We start from the raw sequence: 10,259 nt of genomic DNA on the forward strand, positions 1-10,259 counted from the left end.
GGCTCCTCGCGGCTGCGGGACTGGGGAGTCGGGACGTCCGTGCGTCCCCGAACCCCACCTCGGGCTCGCCACCGCGCGGGTCACCGCACGCGCACACACACGCGCACACACGGCCCCGCGCCGGACGCCGGCCTGGCGGGACCCTCCCCCGACTCAGAGGGGGGAGGCGCGGGCCGCGGTAGGCAAAGAGCGGCACTCGGCCCCACCGCGGGGCCGGCGCAAGCCCTCCCCGCGAGGGCGAGGGCCTCTGCCACCCACGTGGCTCTGGCAGTGGCCACCGTGGCCCACTGCACGCTTGGGAGGGGCAGCGGCTGGGGGGTCCGGTACCCCAAGGCTCCCTCTCGGATCGCTAGAGAAGGCTTTCTCACCGAGGGTGCGTCATCCCCCACCCATCGTCTCTGCCCTTCGGGCCCACGGAGGCGCTCCACGAGCCACCAAGTCCACGACTGGCCGTGGGAGGGGTGGGGGGGGTCTGCGGTATGGGTAAGCACACGGCCCACTGGAGCGTTCGCGGCCACAGCCTCGGGGGCACAACCTCTGCCGCCCCCCAGGCTCGTCCACCGGGCTCCGGAAGGGGGGAGCACGCCCGAGAAGCGCGACAGACGCCCCCTTCTCACAGGCCCCGGCCCAACGCGATCGCACCCACGCCCGTGTGCGACTCCCCACACACACGCAAGTGGGGGGCGGCGGCACACGCGGCGTCGGCCCGGCCACGAAGTCAGTCCCCCCCACGGCACACCGTGGGAGGACGATGGCGACGAGGTGGCAGGCCCCCGTCCCCCACCGAGGGAGAGAAACAGAGGCAAGCCCCCGCGCCCTTTACCGTCTCGACCCCCCCAAGAGAGCCACTCACGGGACACACCACCGCGGCGGAGACCCCGAGGAGCACGCTGGGAAAAGGGAACGACACCACCGCTCGGCCTCGCGCGCCTGAGGGACGACCTGGAGCGCTCCAGGGGCACCACAGAGGACCGAGCAAGTCACGCTCACGCGCCGGCAGCGGGCGCGCGGCGCAGCGGCGGGACGGCCCCCACCGACGCGGGGAGGACCGCCCGCGAGGCACACGCCAAGGAGGCGAAGCGAGAGCGTCTGCTGCGTCCGAGGACCACGGCCCCGCCCACGCCATGAGGCAGGAGGCGGGAGACCGCAGGTCAGGGCCGGAGACCACCACCCCTGCCTCCCACACACCCCTCGGCAGGCCGGCAGGGCGTGACAAGAGAGGCGAGGGGCCCGCGGACAGAACGAGAAGAGCGGTCCCGTTCGCCAAGAACGTCCGTCCCTCGTCTGGCGCGACTGAAGGCCCGGCCCAGGAGAGCGCGACATCACCACATCGATCAGTCAATCCAGAGAGCCAGGGGCCACGAGGGCCCCGAGGGAGGAGGGGCACGACGAGGACCCTCACCGGAGGAGCCTGCTTCAGCCTCAGCCGGCACCCAGCCCCCCCCTTCGCTCCCTCTTGCCTTCTCGGGCAACAGTGGCCGACGACCCCGCGAGGAGAACGCCTGACACGTGGCACGGAGCCTGCGGGTTGGGGTCGTCTCAGCCACCACCGGGTGCCTGCGGCGGGGAAGGGGAGTCACACGGGGTAGAAGACCCACGCACCACCTCGCCCCGCCGCCCTCGGGTGAGCCAGAGACCGGAGGCGGCACCGCGGGTCGGGTCAGCCGGGCGCACACACGAGAGCCGGCGCGCAGGCCCAAGCGGGCGGCTCAAGTGGCAAGGGCCGGTTCGGGCGCCGGACGGCGGTCCAAAGCCCAGCGCCCTGCGCGCGTCCAGAGTCCCAGAACCCCCAGCGAGAGATGCCAGAGGAGACCGTGTCAGCACCTATCTGGTGGTAAAAAAGGCCCATTTCAGGCGAAAAAAATCACGGCGCCCGGCAGCGGGGCCCATCCACGAACCTCGGGGGGGCTCCCCGGGACCTCGGCCCGGCTACCTCTCCCCAACACTTCCCCATCCACAGCAGCCCCGGAGCTCTCTCGGGGCCATCTGGTCGACCCGAGGAGCGGGGGGGGCGGCAGAGTGGAGCGGGGCGGGGCGGGAAAACGTGGCAGAGGCAGCGAGCGGGCCGGGGTCGCCCTCCCCGGATCGCCCGCGCGAGCAGGTACCGTACCGCCGTCCCTCCGAGTCCCCGGGCGAAGACTTGGTTACAGAAAAGGAACTATCCCACTCTGCCGCCTCTGACGAGCGGGGCCCACGAGGGACCGCGCCCGGGCCCAGGCCGCCCTATCCGGGCCACCCAGTACGACTCGGGCCGGTCCCCACCGCCACCCCCACCCCGGCCGGGACTCGCGGTGGAGGAGGGGGCGGGGGAGGGTGAGAAAAAGTCGCGTCCGCCGACCGGGACCCACGTGGGCCCGCTAAAGGGCCGGGTGCGCCCTCCCCGGCCACCCGCGCGAGCAGGTCCCGGCCCGTCCGCGTCCCCGGACCCAGGGGGACTTGGAAACATTTTCGCACGGAGGCACCTCCCAGGCGACCGGAGCCCACGAGGGACCGCACCCGGGCCCGGGCCTCTCTCTCCGGGTCACCCCTCGCGGCCCAGCCCGGTCCCCACCTCCGGAGTCCGACTCGGAAAAGCATCGGTCAGAAAGAATCCGACCACCGGGACCCACGCGCGCCCGCCAACGAGCCCGTCGCGCCCTCCACCGGCCTAAACGCACGGGCACGGGCACGGGCCGGTCCCCACCTCCGGAGCGGGGCGCTGTGGGGACCGGGCGGTGGGGGGGGGGGGAAGGGAGGGAAGGAAGGAAGGAGGGTCGGGTGGCCGGGTCGGTCCCCGCGGCCGGATGCTGGTCGACCAGGCCAGGCGGCCCCACAGACCGGCTCGAGAGCGCGGCGACAGTCACACCCTCATAGGCCTGCACGCCCAATCTCAAGCGACAGCAGGAGGCGCCCACGCCTGGGCCCCACCGGGACAGTCACCGCCAGCGTCGCCCGGCTCCCGGAACTCTGCCTCGGGCCCGGCGGCCGAGTCACAGCCCTCACGAAGGTCGCCGAAGCTCCAGAGACAAGGGACAATATAAAAGCGGCCGCCAGGTGGCTCCCGACAACGGCTCCAACGTCCCCGGGCCGGGTTCCCTGTCGCCGGCCGGCCACCGAGGATGCAGCAGCGCCGGGCCGCCCAAACGCCCGAGCTCGGCCCGCCGGGGCGAGCCGGCGGGCGTCTGGCGCGGCCCCGAGGCGTCCGTCTCGGAGCTAGCTCCCGGGACGGCACGACACGGCGCGACCCCGGCAGCAGACGGGGGGGGGGGGGGGGTGGCCGGGGAAGCTGGGAAGACGTCGCCGGGAGGCCGCCTCGAAGGAAACGCGCTCCCCACGCGACTCCTCGGCGGGGGCAAATCCCACGGAGACGCCGGCGGGGCCCGGGGCGGCCGGCACGGGGTGCCCAGAGGGTCACGAGCAAGATCCCCGGCTGCCCGGACGGAGGGAGGGAGGGAGGGAGGGAGGGAGGGAAGGCGGGGACTGGCAAACCGAAACCAGGCAAGCACTCAGAGAACAACGCAGGAATTCATCCTCTCTCGAACGGTGGAGGTCTGTCGGAAGCAGACACGCAAAGCCCAGAACCTAGAAAGGAAAGGAAGGATACCCTCCGACCCCACACATACAAGCGGAAACAAACAACTATCTCTGCCCGGACGGCGACAAAGTCCAAAGACAACACATGGGTGCGTGGGTGGGGAAAACGCACCCGCGGTCACGAGAAAACATGGATTTCAAAATGGACTGACCACAGTCCACGGGCGGGGGTGGGCGTGGGGGTGGGGGATGGGGGAGGCGGGGCTCGGGGGAATGCGGGCGGGTGGGGGGGCGGAGGGGGGGCGAGGGTGGAGTCCATAGCCATCCACTAAAGAAACTGAGTTCGGGCACATCTACTCAATGCAACACCCCGAGTGCGAGCGTGTGCGTGTGCGTGTGCGTGTGCGTGTGCGTGTGTGTGTGTGTGTGTGTGTGGAATGCGGTAAGTATCGACAACGGACTGTAGCCCCACCGAGACCACGACAAACCATACCAGCGAAGAAGTCAAGCCGTACAACTACTCTGGCCTTCAAAACAAAGGAAAAAGCGTGCACGTATAGTATACGTACGTGCATCGCGTGTGCTTGTGGCACAGGTATACGTGGACGTATAAAGGCCTAGGACAAGCCCAAGCACATCCCGTAAGGGGAGCCTATCCAAAACAGACCAAGGCCTCTCACCACTCAGCTTCCAGAAAACAAGCAACCCAGCGAGGAAAGTGAACTGGAGGCCCAAACTGAACCTTTTCGTTAGGGAAAATAAAGAAAAGAAGAGACGAGAAGAGAAGAGAAGAGAAAAGGAAAGGAAAGGAAAGAAAAGGAAAGGAAAGGAAAGGAAAGGAAAGGAAAGGAAACGAAAGGAAACGAAAGGAAAGGAAAGGAAACGAAAGGAAAGGAAAGGAAAGGAAAGAAGGAAGGAAGGAAGAAAGTAAGAAAGAAAGAAAAAGAAAGACAGAAAGAAAGAGAGAGAGAGTGGGAGTGGGAGTGGGAGTGAGAGTGGGAGTGGGAGTGGGAGAGGGAGAGGGAGAGGGGGAGGGAGAGGGAGAGGCAGAGGGAGGGACAGAGAGACAGAGGGGAGAGAGAGAGAGAGACAGAGAGAGTGAGAGTGAGAGTTGGAGTGGGAGTGGGAGAGGGAGAGGGGAGGGAGAGGGAGAGGGAGGGAGAGACAGAGAGACAGAGGGGGAGAGAGAGAGACAGAGACAGAGAGAAAGAAAGAGAGAGAGAAAGAAAGAAAGAAAAAGAGAGAGAAAGAGAGAAAGAAAGAGAGAGAAAGAAAGAGAGCGAGAGAGAAAGAAAGAGAGAGAAAGAAACAGAAAGAAAGAGAGAGAGAGAGAAAGAAAGAGAGAGAAAGAGAGAGAGAAAGAGAGAGAGAGAAAGAGAGAGCAAAAGAGAGAGAGAGAGAAAGAGAAAGAGAAAGAAAGAGAGAGGAAGAGAGGGAAAGAGCGAAAGAGAGAAAGAAAGAGAGAGAGAAAGAGAGAGAGAAAGAGAAAGAGAGAAAGAAAGAGAGAGAGAGAAAGAGAGAGAGAGAGAAAGAGAAAGGGAAAGAGCAAAAGAGAGAGAGAAAGAGTGAAAGAGAGAAAGGAAGAGAGAGAGAAAGAGAGACCGAGCGAAAGAAAGAGAGCGAAAGAGAGAGAAAGAGATAGAGAGAAAGAGAGAGGGAAAGAGCGAAAGAGAGAGAAAGACAGAAAGAAAGAGAGAGAGAAAGAAAGAAAGAAAGAGAGAAAGAGGGAAAGAGAAAGAGAGAGAGAGAAAAGAAAGAAAAGAAAGAAAGAAAGAAAGAAAGAAAGAAAGAAAGAAAGAAAGAAAGAAAGAAAGAAAGAAAGAAAAAGAAAGATAGAAAGAAAGATAGATAGAAAGAAAGAAAGAAAGAAAGAAAGAAAGAAAGAAAGGAAGGAAGAAAGAAAGAAAGAAAGAAAGAAAGAAAGAAAGAAAGAAAGAAAGAAAGAAAGAAAGAAAGAAAGAAAGAAAGAAAGAAAGAAAAAATCTCTCAACCTAAAAGTTTTTGGAACAAACAGACAATCTATGATTTGGTAGGTAAAAAAAAATATTTTTGGAACGTACAGTTCTTTGAGACAAGAATGGAGAGGAAAAGAAAAAAAAAGACAATAAGAATTCGGAACGCTTAGAAACCTGAATCGGTCACGAACAGGAACTAGGAAGCCATGGTGAACGGGGTCTGTGACACCAGTGTTTCTGGACCGGCAAATGGATGATTCCATTTCATCACGCCTAGAAGCGTACATTTTCACGCAGCATCACTTTTTTAAAATGTTTTTTCCCCAAAGTGATGCTAGAGGTGTGGACTCATACATCGGAACATCTTTAGTCTTTCTGTAATAAGGAGACCGACGTAGGTCCACTGAGACTTGTTGAGCCACGAACGTTTCCGTAGGTCATCTTTGGAAACGATCTAGACGTTCCACGAATTCCCTCCCCATCATTCCGCTTACACCAACACTAAAGTTCCTAAAGTGACCCAAAAGGTCTGGGAGAAACTGTTTTTAAGTAGACATACCAAAAAACATAACCTTTCTTAAGGAGTTCCTCCACCTAGAGCTATCGACATCACTTGTTCTAAATCCCATGACGACGAGATGACCCGTGAACATTTCCTGAGACTTTAGACGGTGTCAGCCATCATCCCCAAGTTCTTTTCCTTGCTGACGAACTTGGTTCACTCCCGTGAACTTATTGGATTTGGGGTCGACGTAGATAGAAGAAAAGGATGACCTCGAATGCCGATCACCCCAAAGACATGCCTAGTTTCATAAAACCCATACGTTGACCCTGGCTATTCTCAGCCGGAGGGTTCATCCTAGATCACGTGAACTTGCAAAACCCTTTGGGTCCCTCTCTAGTAGACTGAATAATTCGGGAGTGCTTCCTCCTAAGCCCTTCAAGAGAGCTCTTTCCCAAGTTAATTGTGGCACTCGGATCCGTACGTAGGAACAGGCCAGCTCTAGAAGGTAGCTACAGACATACCTGTTACCAGGGCCTTCCCAGATTCTTGCACAGCAGTGCCATAGAAACGAAGATCGCTTCCACAAGACTCTAAGGTCAGCAAAGCAAAACTTTTTTTTAAATTTATTTTATTATTATTATTATCATTATCATTACTATTATTTTATTAAAAGAGATAGCTGGTACACAAGGGAGAAGGCGGTGGGGGGGGCGGGGGGGGGTTGGGGGGGAGAGACACCGCCCCGAGTTGCTCTGATCACGGAAGGGAGAGTTTGTCTCGGGATCACCGATCCTTTCCAGGAATCCTCCAAATTCTCGGATCTGCAGCAGCTGGTTGCACGGTGGCTACCTATGGGGAATAGCAAGCGCTTCCACGAGGGGAAAGAAGCACATGAGAATTTTCTGCAAGAAAGCACAGGAACAGATAAGGGTTAAATGTACAGTGGAGCTCCTCGTCTTGGGACAACTAGGTATAGTCGTGGTGTCAACAGAGGTAAAGTTAATCTTTTACTCCCGAGAGCCTCGTGTGTGTGTGTGTGTGTGTGTGTGTGTGTGTGTGTGTGTGTGCGCGCGCGCGCGTGTGTACGTGGGTGGGTGGGTGGGTGTGGGTGGGTGGGCGGGTGTGTGTCTGAGACTCAGGCCCCCAGGGCCTCTGTTCTTTAGCTGGCAAGGCCTGTTTGGCCCTAGGCCACTCCCCAGTCCTTTTCCAAAATGTCTGTAGGTCTGTCTCATGCGTGCGTACGTACGTACGTACGTACGTACCTACCTACCTACCTACCTACCTACCTACCTAGAGATCGACATGACCAGAGATTTCATAGCTTTCATTTAAAAACTTTTAGTCAGCCACGAAGCAGGTAGTGCAATCGAAAATTCGCTCTCTTGCTTATTTATAAAGAACCGTTGGAATAGGTGACGTTTATTTCCTCCGATGGCTAAGGCTTTTTATTATCTGTGGGGAAAGACTTTTAAGATTCGTGTTGGTCCCGAAGGAGACGGCGAATTAGTGTTTGGGTGAGGGAGCCCTTCCACCGGTTTGTATTCTTAAAGAGACCACTTCCCCCTCCCCTCCCCCGTTGTTATTTTTTGGGGTTTTTTTGTTTGTTTGTTTGTTTCCGTTTTGGCTTTTCTGTTTTTTCTTTCTTTCTTTTTTTTTTTTTCCTTCCCTTTGGTTTCAGGGTCTACCTCATCCAGTCCACTGGCCTTAGTCTCAGTCAGGCCATCGCAGGCTGTGTTCACATTTCGGAGGCGGTAGAGATGTGCAAGATCAAGACAGTTCACCCAGAGAACTGGGCGGCGGGTGCCTTGCTGACATCGAAAAGCTGATCTGCTCATCATGCAGTTCCATTTCCCCTCCTCGTCCTCCTCGTCCTCCTCGTCCTCCTCCTCCACCTCGTCCCCGTCCTCGTCCTCCTCCTCGTCGTCCTCCTCCTCGTCCTCGTCCTCGTCCTCGTCCTCGTCCTCCTCGTCCTCCTCGTCCTCCTCGTCCTCGTCCTCGTCCTCCTCCTCCTCCTCCTCCTCCTCCTCCTCCTCCTCCTCCTCCTGTGCGCTTCTTTCTGTCAAGGAGAAGATTTCCAACTCAAATGCAGACCAAAAGATTTCTAGGTTCCAAAACTTCAGGGTTCCATGGATCATGGTGTCCAAAATCTGCACAAGGTCTTCAATAACGGCCCTCGTTCTCAGCGCACACAAGTCAACCCCAGACCAAGGCACCCTAAGGGCAAAAACCCTCCAAGGTTTCTCCCATTAGACCCCGAACGTCAGCACACACCCCCTCCCCCGGTTTCTATTTCGTATCGCGTGCGCTCAGGCAGACGGCAAACACATCGATCGATCATTTTCCTTTAGCGTGTTTCATGAACGTCGCACTGGCCGAAGAAACCTAGGTGTGTCAAAGCTCATCCCTGCGTAAAAGGCTTTGGCTTCTCCGTGAAGGGGTCGAGCCGAGGGACCCAGGCCCCTCTGTCAACTTTTCACTGGATTCATTGGCCTCACTCTTGTCCCAAGCGACGGCTGGTCAGATTTCTCATGGTCATTTTTTGCCTTCTGGCTTTAGCAAGGGTCTTCAACTGGGGTAAAAAGAGCAGGCTTGCTTGGGGCGCTTTCATGGTGGGGAGGAGGGGGTGGTGGCCCATAGAGGTAGGTCCCTTCGATTCACCCCATCTCAGGTAGTGCCCTATGCAAAACGTTTGCTTTCATACCATCAGGATCCTAACTTTGGAGAGTTTCCCTGCCTTAAACGTCCTCTGCCCTCCGCCTATTCATCCACCATCCACCACCACCCCGCTGACCTGTTCATCCCGTCCATGGTTTTTCTCTTCCGAGAAAGCATGTTACCTACGGCTCGTCCCCAGGCTACGTACGTGTCCATTCACCTCCTGAAAGACATGTCTCGGTCACCTCCGAGAGAGTTCTTGGCAGTGAGGAATAAAACAGCCACTGTCAAGGTCCGCGTGCAGGTTTCTGCGTGGACCTCAGCCGTTCGACTCCCCGCGTCACCTCGGGTCCATTCATAGCAAGGAGTCCTCCGAGGGCCGGGTCTTACGGTGAGAGTGTGTTTGGCTGTGAAAAACACCACCCCTGTTCACAGAGTTCCCAAAAACGGGGGGGTGGGGGGTTGGGGGGTTGGGGTGGGGGTCGGGGTGGAGCTGAGGAGGGCACGGCACGTCAGCATACCGAAGCGTCCGGAACCCCGAGGAGGCGGGCAAGGAAGGAAGATGTCCCCGGGACAAAACCTTCCCTCCCCGTCCTTAGGGTCGATGGCTGGACCTGAGAATTCCATGGACACGAGACGGATTTATGAAACCAGAATTCCAAGAAAGGGGACCTGGCTGGCCGAGACCCCAAAATGAGTCTCTTTGGGGTTTGTTAGGGCGGCAGGCCAGGAGACACCCGCCGTGTTCCACCCGACTCCCAAATGGGGCGAGTTTATCGAAGAAAAAAAAAAAAAAAGCCAAACCAAAAGCAAACACACACGCAGACAGAAACCCCAGCAAAACACACACACACACACACACACACACACACACACACACACACACACACACACAACTCTGGGTGCGCTATCTGCTGTCCATGATTTCCCGTGCCTTTTGGACATGGCTGATAGAGATGGACATGAAACGGCAGGACAGCAAGCTGGCATCTCGGCCGGCCTAGAGAAGTTTCCCGAGTGAAATATCAGAACCAGGGCGGGGTGGGGATGGGGGGCGCAGAGAGAGGCGGGGAAGGGGGGCCCACGTCACCCGGGAGAGAAGCGGGGGGAGGGGGGCGCTGACCGACCTCGGTTCACCCCGTCCCCCTCCGGCCGAGAACCTGCCTTCGCTTCCTGCCCTCAGGTGTGTGAGAGGAGCAGGTTTCTTTCCCATAACTACCAACACATCATTTCAGTCTTGTTTGTGGGTTTCTTTTTGTATGTTCGTTTTCTGGACGAGGCCAAAGAACCCTTCCAGTGAGTGGAGGCGTGTGTACAAAGGAGGATCTGACAGGACGGGAGGGTGCGGGTCAGTCCCTGTGCCAAGAAACCCAGAGAATCTGTCGTAGCTGAGGCTCGGGCCTTTTGCAGAAATAGGCCAAGAGAGTTCAGAGTTGATCCTTCACTGCCAAACAGTCATCACAGCAGTTTCCTGGAAGGGATTGTGTTGCAAGAGCCAGCGTGGTGACCCTCAGGCCTCAGGCCTCAGGCCTCAGGCCTCAGCCCGGCAGGCAGGCAGGCAGGCAGGCAGGCAGCGGCTATTGTCTGTTGGTCCCGCCCCCACCCCCACCCCCACCCCCGTTCCTTCTCCA

Source organism: Pseudorca crassidens, unplaced genomic scaffold, assembly GCF_039906515.1.
Source record: "Pseudorca crassidens isolate mPseCra1 unplaced genomic scaffold, mPseCra1.hap1 Scaffold_255, whole genome shotgun sequence".
NCBI classification, from domain to species: domain Eukaryota; kingdom Metazoa; phylum Chordata; class Mammalia; order Artiodactyla; family Delphinidae; genus Pseudorca; species Pseudorca crassidens.